Here is a 12,287-nt window from a genome sequence, read left to right as displayed (position 1 = left end):
CCTCAGATATTGCAAGCAGATGCTTGGGTGGTCGTGAGATCTGAAATACCTTCCAAGTGGGCTCTTGAGAATCATCCCACAGCTACTCCACCCTAAGCTAGTCTTTATCTCTCCAAGGCTTTCCAATGAGTATAAGCTTCTAATTCCCTGAATTAAACCTTTCAACCCTGCAATATAGAGAGTAGCTGAAACTTTCCTGAACAAACATTCATAGATATACCCACCCAAGTGGACACACACACATACCCTATATTCCAGCCAAACCAAAATTCTTGCCATTGCTAAAATCCAATTTATCTTTTTGATATCTGCTGCTCTTTCTGCACGGCACACCCTTTCCCACACATTTCTGCTTGAAAAGTTCCCAGTCATCTTTCAAATTCACATGTCACCTTCTAACTGAAACCTTCCCTACTCCCCCCAGTTATTGACACATTCTCCATGGGGAGCCCCTAACATCTGGTTCACATGTCTTACATGTATTTAAAGCATTGTTTCCATGTCTTCACCTTGTGGAGAGGAATCATGTTTTATCAGACTTTGTGGCCTCAGTTCCCAGGACAAAGGCCGTCATATAGTAGGCATTCAACAACATGGGTTAAAGGTTTCATTTTGAAATAAAAAGCCATTAATATAAATAAACATTTTCTTCACAGCAAACTCTCAAAATTGAGAGAGTAAACTTGTACGTGAGGAATGCATCTCAGGCTCATGGAAGCATGCCAGGAGCCCCTCTCTCCGGGATTACATGGACGGGAATGGATGGTTAAGTAAGCAAAGTTATCCTGCCTCTCCCTTGCCTTTCTCCTCTCAATCTCTGCATCACTCATAAATTTAGTTACTCCATATACTGGCATCCTAGGAGACAGGTTTTGTCCCAGACTAACTCCAGTGTCCTCACACATTTCAATTCCCAAATGCCTGCTCCAGAGGAAAGGGCTCCTCCATGTCACCACATGAACGGCACTGACCTTCCCACGGGAGATGCTCCGGTTGCCCAGACAAGGGCAGCCTGGGCGCAGTGGAACGTGCCCCAGCCACATGTGCAAGGCAGCAGCAGCAGCACAACCAGGAGAGGAGCCCCTGCTGCAGTGGCCGTTCTCTCTCCCTAACACGGTCCAGGTGACTCTGCCATTATTAAAAATGGCTCCTCTTTGATCCAACTGATGCCAGCTTCCGTGTCTTGTCCTTTTCCAGGAAGCTTCAGTCTGCTTCTTAAAGCAAAGACAGAGAAAAAAATTAATCTGATTAGCTCTTTCGCTTGGTTTTAATTTTCCTGAGAAGCTCTATTCAGATTACATACTTTTAAATGTGTTAGACAAAAGTTGCTTACAACTCCACCTTCAACTGATGCAGCAAATACGGCATTTATTGGGCATTGACTTGACAAGGTTGTCTTAGGGGCTGGAGCAGACTGATAAAACAAGATAAGCAGGTTCTTTGCCCTCTGGGAGTTTACAGTCTGGGGTTCTGGTGGGGGTAGGGGTGGGAGGAGGTAGAATAAATTTTAAAAAATAAATGTGCAATATAGCATAAGAGTAAGTGTTATGAAAAACAAAAACAAAAACAAAAACAGAGCAGAGCAGAGTATTGAGAGGGCCGGGGGGATGGGCAGAAGGGACACGCTCTTTTAGCCACTGTGGTCCAATGGCTGCTCTATGATGAGGAGCCCTTTGTGCTGAGATCTGAATAAAGCGCAGGAATATGCCATGGAAGTGTCTGTGGGAAGAGCGTTCCAGGCGATGAGAATAGAAAGGCCCTGGGGAAGTGAGGCCTGGAGTGTTCAAAGGACAGCAGGAGGGCTAGTGTGACTGGTCTGAGATGAGTCTAGCAGGAGATGAACTGGAGAGGTGGGCAGGGGCCAGACCACTTAGAGATTTGCAGCGGGAGTCAAGGCTTCAGCGAGGTCTAAATTACGGCGACACTTTGTGACAGGACTTTAATTAGGGCCGTGCTCAACGTTCTTCACTCCTCTAGAGGAAGGAAAATAAATTAGCCAATCTAGGATGAGTAAAACCAAGAAAGTTATTCCTGGTGCCAATTGTTCTGTTATTTGTTATGCTATCTATTTTCTAAAAGTAATGACCTTGTTAAAACATCTCATTTATTTACACCCAAAGGACTTTGAATAAACTGAACTTAAATGGGTGTGAGTGTTTTTACGAAGTTGGAGGAAATTCCTTCTCAGCCTGAAAGTGGTAGAGGAGATTTCACCAATGTCCTTGTGACATCCTTTTTTTATCTCTGGGGAATGCAGTCAAGTTTTTAGAGTTTTGAATTAACCTTAGAGATGATGTATTGTTTTACATATGAGAACACTGTGACTTTTGCAAAAGTCATCCAAGCCATGTTCCAATCAGATTTCAGCAGCACTTCAGTATGTAAAGTGGGCTTTGGAGCCAGATACACCCAGACTTACAATCCATTTGTAATCCGTCTGCCACTCTGAGCCTCAGTTTTCCCAAATCGGCTGATATTAGAATCAAATGTAAACATCCTGCCAAGTGCCTGGCACATCACAGGCACTTTAAGCTAGTATTTCAATCTCAAACTGCAATAGATCACTGATGTAACCAAAAACTCTGCCACACTGTATATACAGCAGACAAATGGGTCACAAACATATCAGGCAGGATTTTAATACCTATTATGGGTCCTTCTAGTCCATCTCACAGACCCATATGCAGCTACACTTTGATTTGAAAGATGTTCCTACGTGTGTAAGTTCACTCCCATTGATGGATCAGCAACTTAAGCTCAAAATCTATTGCATGACTGCTGTCTGGGTCCAGGATCCATAGAAGCAATTTGTAACCTAAAGAGGGAAAATATCTAGGGGCATCTAGCAGATACTTGCCTCTGGCTTCTTATGTGACAAGACCCCCTGGGATTTTTGTAGTTGCTTTGAGCAAGGAAGCATCTTTGAACAACAACAACAACAAACTTGCTGATGTAAGGGAACGTTCTTGGAATTGTTATTTCAGAATCCACGAATCATTAAGATTTGAGATTTACCAGGGAATTTGCTTCCAATTCATCGCCACAATCATGTAAAAATGGCAGAGCCCAACAGGACACAGACCTATCTGCCTAGTCTGTCATGAACTGCCCCAGGCAGCTGGAACCTCAGCCCACAGCTGGGCTACATTTTAATTCTTGGCATTGCTCCTATGTCTATTCTTGTCACGAACTCACATTATAAATCATCTTCAGTTTATTAAAACTCAAAACATATGTATAAAAATTAAGTATTAAAATTGCACATAGACACTAGAAATTTCTTACCAATGTCAATGTGTACAGCCCATCTGCCCTCTCCCACGGCCTTTGGTGCTCTTTCCTTCCAAGCAGGGGTGCTCAAGGGGGACTGATTTCAGAGTCAGATTTCCTGGACTTCAAAGGCCTCCATGTCGAATACTGGAGGTACTGAGGAATATTATTTTCCTGCTTCTCCCAACGGGCTTCTAAGAAGCTAGCAGACTGGCTAGAGCTATACTGAAGAAAAGAGGTCAGAGAAGAAACTTAGAAATCCACTGTGACATATTTGAGAAAAGGGAAAATAACCCTTTTCATTATCGTCCTTTCCCTTCTTCTTTGCTCAGAGTTCTTTTCATCTCCCCGAGACTTCCATTTGCTTCTACGCTTCCAAAGACCACGTCTAGTGTGTCTTATGTGTAGCTGCGCCACATTCCTCACCTCCACTGAATTGATCAAAGGATGCTTATTCAATATCTCCACTTACCGATTGGAGTTTTGACCTTCTTCTTACATAGTAACATCTAGTATTATATACTAGGTACTGATGGTAACCACTATTATAATAACCACTTCATCAATCTTATCTTCATTAGAAACAGTGATAATTATCATTAATAGGAACTTCATAACATGAAAGAAACAACTGTCATCTCTAAGAAATAATATCCTACTTTGCTGAAAAATTCTCCAATTTCACCATGAAATATTTTATGGTAAATCCTTCCCCATGAGAAGCAGATAAACATTTTAGAACAGACATAACCCTAATCAATGTAGACAATTATACCATTGGCAAAAATATTTTACTGTACTTTGGGACAAAGTTTTAACAAATATTTCCTATTTTGTTCAGTAGATGAAGCATGATATTTAAATGAGGATTAAAAAATTTTCCCCAACACTTTACTTCCAATGGAAACATCTGAATGTTAATACTTCACTTTCTTCTTTGGCTATTCCCTTGTCACCAGACCTTCCTACTGTCTCATGTTAATATTTATAGGGCCATATTTAGATAAGGCAAGACTAAATATGAGATTAAAAACAAACTCATCATCGCATGGTACATTTAAGGAAATATCCTAAATATCATTAAAGACTAGGCTTCCTTCTTTCCATGTCATTTTTTTTCTGTTTTCTACTCTATGATGTTATTTGATGGGGTAAGTATAAAATAATCATAGTAATATGTATATTTCAGGTATCCCCAAAGACATAAAGCAGCAAATTTGTGCTTCCCCATAAACAGAAAAAAATAGAAATAAAACAACCTAAAGCAATGGTTTCCAAAGTGTGCACCCTGGACTGGTAGTAATAACATTACTAGGAACTCATTAAAAATGTAAATTATCAAGGCTCCATCTCATAGATACTGAATCAGAAACTTGAGTAAAGCCCGGCAATCGTTTAATAAGCTCTCCAGGTGATTCTGATGCACACTGAAGTTTGAAAACTCCTGACAAAAGTGGGGTTTTTTTTTCAATTAGAATTAATGTATTTTCTTTACTTGTATTCACACCTGGAAATCTTTAAAAAGTCCCATTTTGTGATTAAGAGCAAGGTAATAGACTTGCTATGCAAATAGTTCAGAGATAACCATGGAAATCATCCACCAATGCCAGAAAATTTAGTTGAGACTGTGTTTGGAAATCAGAGGAGAAATGAAGATTTTATTTAAAAAAATAAAAACATAAAGACACGTGCATCCATGGAAGTCAAAATGCCATTATTTAAATACTACCTACATGTTTATAACTATTCCAAAATGAAATAAAAATTGATTTAGGTAAGCTAGAAGAACACTTAAGGATGTGTGGCAGGCAGACTTCTGGTCCCTGTAATATTTGTTCATTACTCCCAGGAATATATTAGCTTATACAGCAAAAGGAACTTGGAAGATGTAATTAAAGTTGTTAATCAGTTGACTTTAAATAGTGAGATTATCCACGTGGACCTAATCTAATCACATGAGCCTTTAAAATCAGAGATCTTTTTTCCAGCTGGTAGCAGAAGGGGATGTCAGTGAATGAAAGCAGGAGAAAGACTTAACCAGTTACTGATGGCTGGGGAAAGAAAGGGGTTAAGGAAACGGGGACCTCAGTCTTACAACTGAATTCTGAAAACCAGTGAGCTTGGAAGCAGATTCTTCCCAGAGCCTCCAGGTAAGAGCCCAGGCTGGCTGGCATCTTGGTTTTAGTCTCTGGGTGGAGCTGAGCTGAGAGAACCTAGCTGAGCCTCACTGTGCCCAGACTCTGACCTCATGGACTATTAAGATAATGAATGGGTGCTGTTTGAAGCTGCTAAGTTTGTGGTAATTTGTTATGGCAGCAACAGCAAACAAATACTGGCTGTTAACTTACAATGCTGCTACAAGTCACTCACATTTTGCAGCGGACCTGCTGCTTTTGACAGCAACAGAAACACTTGGCAACTTAACATTCAGAGCATGAGCTTTTGTAATACCTGAACTATTCCTCTGGCTTCCTAAAGGCAATCACTCCCTCAGTACACTTGTCTTGAGGGCACACTCCCTTTCCTTGTAGGCTGGACGGCAGCATCCAATATTCACATATCCAGCTCTGAAAACTAGAAAGAGGTGCCTATCCTTTTTTCTTTGCTCTTCTAAGAATCTTTCTAGGTAAAGGAAACAGTTGACAGGTTCAGAGAATGCACAGTTAGCCCCACTGTCATTTCTTGGTGGACTTTAATCTGTGACGCATTGTCAAGCCCCAGCATTTAAAGGAAAATAGGCTTTCAAATATGACTTCAGTTCAGTCATTTTTCATTTTTCAGATATTTAATTCTTTTTTATTTAAGGCAAGCATGAAGAGGGTTCATCATAAGCTTACAACATTACCCACATAGTGAGGTCCCCAAGCCCTTGAAGAAGTCAGGCTAACAAGGAGACACGGAACAAGGGTGACAGGTGGAATGTCAATTTACTGCTATACCAAAGTGCCACAGACTGGGTGGCTTACACAACAGGAATTTATTTCCTCATGATTCTGGAACCTAGAAGTCCAGCCTCCAGAGGTGTCAGCAGGGTTGGTATCTTGTGAAGCCCTTGTAGACGGTCACCTTCTCCGGTGTCTTCACATGGTCTTTCTCTGCACATGTCTGTGTCCTTATCTCTTCTCATATTGGGTTAGGGCTCATTTAACCAATGACCTCATTTAACCTTGATTATTTTCTTCAAGACCCTGTCTTCAAATACAGTCATATTCTGTGGTACTGGGGGCTAGGACTTCAACAGATGAGTTCAGGGGGAGGGGGACACAATTCAGCCCATAACAAGTGGCATTCAGTTACTGATGTCAGGAGTATAGTCTCACCTATTCATAGCGACCAATGGTCCCTCCAGACAGAGCATCATAAACTTCCTGACTTTTGTCAGAGAGCTCCAAAAGAGGTTTATCTCCTATGTACGGCCAGAGAGAATAATAGGTATATTTGAAAAAATTAGATGATAGGAAGTGATAGAGCCATGATGATGCAAAGTGTACTGATACAAAGCCCGGTGACCTCTGTATTGCACTTTAATGTTAGTACTGGTTTATCACAGAAAGCTTCTCAAGAAGCCATATGAGTTCTCTTTATATTATATTATATTCTGTTTATAGGGCCTTCCATTAAATTAGAAAAAAATTAGCATTTTTCCACTTGTTTATCTCTCTTGTGCTCTCTCCATGCTTCCTGAAGTATCCACACAGTGGAGATGATTCAGTTTTATTTGATTTCATGTATTTCACTGAACATAAAAGCTAATTAAAATAATCCTTGACATTTATTGCATCAGTATGGGAGACACTGTAACTGAGTAGTTTCCATGCGTTATCTCGTTAAACTCACAATAACCCTGTGAGCTAAATACTATGGTTATCCCAATGTCAGAAAAGGGAAAAGGTTGAGAGACTATCTTGCCAGAAGTCACACAACCACTATGTAACAAAAATGAGTCTATCAAGGTATATGTAACTGCCTCTCTGATGGTGGCTGGCTGCAGAATATAAAAGGCAAAACTTCTATCACAGAATGAAGAAAAGTGACATCATCATTCATGAATTCCCATATTTACTGAAAGAATATTTTCACTTCTTTTTTTTCCATCAACCTGTCCTTACAAAGTATGGGTGCTTCTGCATATGAAACAGTTCATGGGCTTTTAGAGGTAGGAAACCCCTTTCTATTTCATATCAAATTATAAGATTCTCTGCAAATAAAGCATGACGTTCATATATCTAAAATGAAATTAATAATAGAATAAAATCTTCAGACAAGTGGCAAACTACTCTAGCACTCAGGTCAAAATCATTAACACGATGACTACGACTACTTACTTCTGAGACGACATTAAAAAAAAGGAATGGGCATTTTCAAGAGGAAAAAGCATGAACAGCAAGGAGTGCCTTGGAAAGGACAGAGACACACACCTAAAGCAAGGCTGGACCAATTCTTCTCTGGGAATGAAAATTAACCCGTAACTCACACTAGTACACTTCTTGCTAGGAAAAACAAAAAATTCAATATTTGAATGACACTACAAATTCCTGTTGACCTATTCCAAGTAAACTATTACCACTTCCTAGTAATATTTTAATTTTTCTAGCAGACCGTTGAGAGCAGCTATTCTCTTTCCTTGTCAAGCCTGGCATTGAAACAAGCTCATCTATAAATTCAGTGCCATGACCAGGGCTACAGCTTCACTGAGAGCCTGAAAGCCGGCCGGAAGTGCCTTAGCATCTCAAACTGTGGAATGGCCCAGCGCCCTCTGCTGGTTAAACCCTGGGACCACAGCATAACTACCCTTCCAAAAAGTGAAATAAAACCTGTGCTGCAAAATCGTTCCACCTGCAGATCTGCGCTAAAGGAAATGTTAAAGAAAATTTGGGGGGCATGGGAAAATTATGCAAGATTGAGACCTGAATCTATACAAAGAAATGAAGAACACCAAAAATGATCAACATAAGAAAAAAGAGAATTGTCCTCATTTTTAACTTACTTGAAAGATAAGTAGCACTCTACTCTCCCTGTTCCACAGATAGCCACATGTTGTCATGCAATGTCAGCCACATCCCTAACACATGATGTCAGAGTAAACAGATGAGTCCATATTGGGTGCCTGGAAGCCAGGGTTGCTTTCAACTCCAACAAAATGAGATTACCACCGAGTAAATGCCATCCTTCATTGCATAATTTAAGTGATGTACATGTTCCAGTATGATTTCACACATGGCAACTTCTGTGGCACAATCAGGGCTGAAAACAAGAAGCTTATCATCCATGGGAAGACCATCTCTATCTTCCAAATGCAAGAGGTTGCCAACATCAGATGTGGTGCTACTGATACTAAATATATTGTGGAGTCCAATGGGTCTTTCTGTTCACTTGAAGGGTGGAGACAAAGGGGTCATCATCTATTCCCCTTCTACTGATGCCTGTGTTATTTGTGATGCTCCCTTCGTCAACACAGTTTCCATTCCAGACTCCCTGAACCATGAGAGGTATGACAACTTTCTTAAGGTTGTCAGCTATGCCTCCTGCAGCACCAAATGCTTTGCCTCCTAGATAAAAGTCATCCAGGGTGACTTTGGTGTCTTGGAGGGACCACAGCCTCTGTCATCATGGACACTCAGACTGTGGGTGGCCCATCTGGGAAACTGATATGGCAGTGAAGAGCTGCCTAGGACATCATCCCTGTATCTACTGGAGCTGCCAAGGTTGTGGGCAAAGTCATCCCTGAGTTGAGTGGGAAATTCACTGGCATAGCTTTCTGGGTTCCCCAAGTATTGGTTATGGATCCGGCCTACCATCTGGAAAAAGCTGTCAAGTGTGATGAGCTCAAGATGCTAGTGCAGCAGGTGTCAGGGTGATAAAGGGTACAGTCATGAACAAGACACAGCATTAAGTGGACATGCACCCAAGAACAGAGCTCCTTAAAAAACATTAAGCAAAAATTAATAGAATTGAAAGGAGAAACAGAAAACTCTGCAATTATAGTTAGAGATTTCAAAATTCCTCGCTGTTCGTTTACAGACTAACCAGACAGAAGGTTAGTAACAATACAGAAAATTTGAACAACGAACACTCTAGCCAACAACACTGACACTGGGAAACTCACCACAGGTCAAATGAGACATAACAGACTGTTTTAAAACATATTATATTCAGTTGTAATAGCTAACATTTATTATTATGGAAAGTATATTAAATTTACCGCTTTAACCATTGTTGAGTGTACAATTCAGTAGCATTAAGTACATTCACGTTATTTAAATTTTAAAATACTAAAATAAACCAAAAGGCATTCCCTGACTATAAAGGATTTAAATAAGAGGAGTAACAAAAAGTTATCCAGAAAATTCCACAGCATGAGGAGATTAAACAAAACACCCCTAAATAAGCCACAGGTCAAAGGATAGGTCACAGGGAATTTAGAAAATATTTTGAACTAAAAATATGAAAGCACAACTTATCAAAACCTTAGCTGCAGCTGAAGCAGTGCTTCAAGGGGAATCTATAGTTTTACATGCTTATGCAAGAAAAGAAGAGAGATCTAATATCTATGGTCAGAGTGTCTGCCTTAAGAAGCTAGTAGAGAAAGTTATACCCAAACAAGGTGAAAAAAGAAAAAAATAAAGCTGAGTCAAAAATCAGTTAACACAGAAAACAGACCTACAATAGAGAAAAATCAATGAAAGCAAATAAAAAATCTTTGAAAAGACCTAGACTCCTAAGTAACTATCTATCTTCATCCTATGTTATTTAGAAAAGGGGAACGATAGAAGAAAATCAGACAGGATGAGTCAAATATACTACTTATTGCTGCCATATATGTCTTTCTGAGCAATAACAGTATAATCCCCTTCTTGAAAATCTCTGGTGCTTCCCCACTTCCTAGAAATCAAAGCCTGAACTACCATGTCTAACTCAAGTCTCTTCATACTCTCACCTGAGCCCATTTTCTTCCCTGTGCCTTATGCAGCATTAAAGTGAAAATGCACATTGTTTCTCATAAACATCGCATGCTTTTCCATCTCTGACATTTTGCCCGTGGGTCCGATCTTCTGGAATGTCTTTTCCTCCATTATACTTCATAACATAAGTCCTTCCTTCCTTCCAGGTCCAATTCAAACTTCACTTCCCCCATTAATCTGACATCCCACCTCCTGAAACCAGCAGTCTCTACCCTCAGAATTCTTAGTACCCTTTGTATATTTCCTGCTCTAAAATCCAAGAATCTGCCTTTTCCTTGTTAATATCTTCCTAGTCCTCATGGGTATAATAATCAATAAAGGAATGAATGAATAAAGATCCCATAGTTCTTCTAAATAGTTCCTTTTCTGAGGACGTTCTGTCAAACCTTTAAAACAGATTAACATGTACTACAATTCTCTTTTCAAACTTAAGCTGCTCACCACCATCTAGTCTATTGGTCATCCATTATACAGAGGTAGAAAACATGTACATTTATGGGTATTTCTTACAGTTGAGAGTTCTATTCCTCATTACTTTCAAATACGTGAAACAGTGGATGCCATCAGTCCTTTCATTACAGGGAATGCAAGGGGACAGCCTGTCCAATGGCTGGCAGCCATGACATCACGATTCATCACAGTACATGACCTTTTCACAGTTTATGTATGTACTAATCATCTTGGTTGTAAAAACAAACAACTCTAAAATCTAAACAGTTTGCAATGATACACATGCATTTCTCACTCACAGGTCTGAGAGTTACTACAACTCTGCTCAGCTCTGCTCCATGTATCTTATTCTGGGATCCAGGTTGAGGAAGAGCTATTTCTGCTATTGTGCAAATAAAGCCACATGGTCAAGCTTAACTATGACATGGGAGGTATTTTCTGCCTAGTAGAAGGCACTGGCAGTCACCTGGCTAAGGGGGTGGGGAGGGAGCACATAGCTGGGAACAATAATAGAATCCACCTTATGTGGTTAACTAAGCTGAAAGAGTAGCCCCCCTCGTCAGAGCCAGGCTATGCTCTCTCCTGCCACTCTTCTCAAGCCAACTACAGCCTGAGGCAGTAGGAAAAGCAGTCATCACTCCTTTGATATATTTGCATAAGCACTAAGTTCAACTCCAAAATGCAGGCTAAATATATATGGAAAGAGATAATAAGGCAGTTTCTGGAAAGAGAACTTGGGGTTGTGGCTTGCCTGCCATTCATCAGATGCCCAGAATCAGTTACACAAGCAAGCACTGGAGTTTGAATGACCTTCCCCCCCATAAAAAAAAAAAATATTCTGGTTGAGTCAGAAGTAAAGCCTGAATACTCTTTCATTTATTTGTTCAGAGTGAAAAAATACATTCAATTTAAATGTAACAGAATTCCTCCAAACAGCCAATAATGATCACTGATAAGCCACTGATTGATGTGTTAAACTTATTATTTTCATCAAGTCTTCAAATCTTACTATAACTGGTCACAGAGATAACCCAACAGTGACCTTCTTTAAACAGGCTATTGGAAACAATACCAGTTTTAGCTGGTTCCTCTTTTGTGAACAAAAGAGAACTAAGGAGTCCTAAATTGTGAAAGAACTGTTTTAAATCCAGCCTTGGATGCAGCTGAATAGCTGTGTAAGCATGGACTCTAGAGGTGAAATGACATAAAAAGAATTCTACTACCTTATGTAAATATCCTCAATGAGGCCTCCTTCCAACGTGCTTTATAGAGCGATTCAGAACCTTGAAGGACTGGCCGAACAGGCTAAATGCTCTGAGGAGAAAACCATTTGAAAATACAAGCAAATGTCTGCTTTCTGCCTTTTGTACCAAGTCATCAGTAAGGAAAGAACTTTATTGAATTTATTGGCTAGTCTCCAGGAATCACCATTCAAAGCAGGGGATATAGGCCCAATGCTTTAGAAATAAGGCAGGGTAGCAACTCTCTCTTTGTCAGCAAGTAAGGAGAACCACTTCCTTCAGTGGTAGCCAGTCTCCAGAATGGCTCCCAATGATTCCCACCTCCTGCTACTCATACTCCGGTAATGTCTCCCCCCACTTTGTA

The 12,287-nt window shown here is 40.1% G+C and overlaps 1 long non-coding RNA gene and 1 pseudogene across 1 annotated transcript in view; both read left to right on the top strand.

Moving 5' to 3' along the window:
• The window catches only part of LOC141577489 (uncharacterized), a 41,022-nt gene that overhangs the window by 11,522 nt on the left and 17,213 nt on the right, over positions 1-12,287 (top strand). The window contains exon 2 of the long non-coding RNA XR_012506541.1: positions 657-770. This is a non-coding gene — a long non-coding RNA (uncharacterized LOC141577489). The remainder of the gene's footprint in view (positions 1-656; positions 771-12,287) is intronic.
• Positions 8,460-9,128, top strand: LOC123618505 (glyceraldehyde-3-phosphate dehydrogenase-like; annotated as a pseudogene).

Source organism: Camelus bactrianus, chromosome 1 (assembly GCF_048773025.1).
Source record: "Camelus bactrianus isolate YW-2024 breed Bactrian camel chromosome 1, ASM4877302v1, whole genome shotgun sequence".
Taxonomy (NCBI): domain Eukaryota; kingdom Metazoa; phylum Chordata; class Mammalia; order Artiodactyla; family Camelidae; genus Camelus; species Camelus bactrianus.
This window is presented reverse-complemented; position numbering and strand designations above follow the sequence as displayed.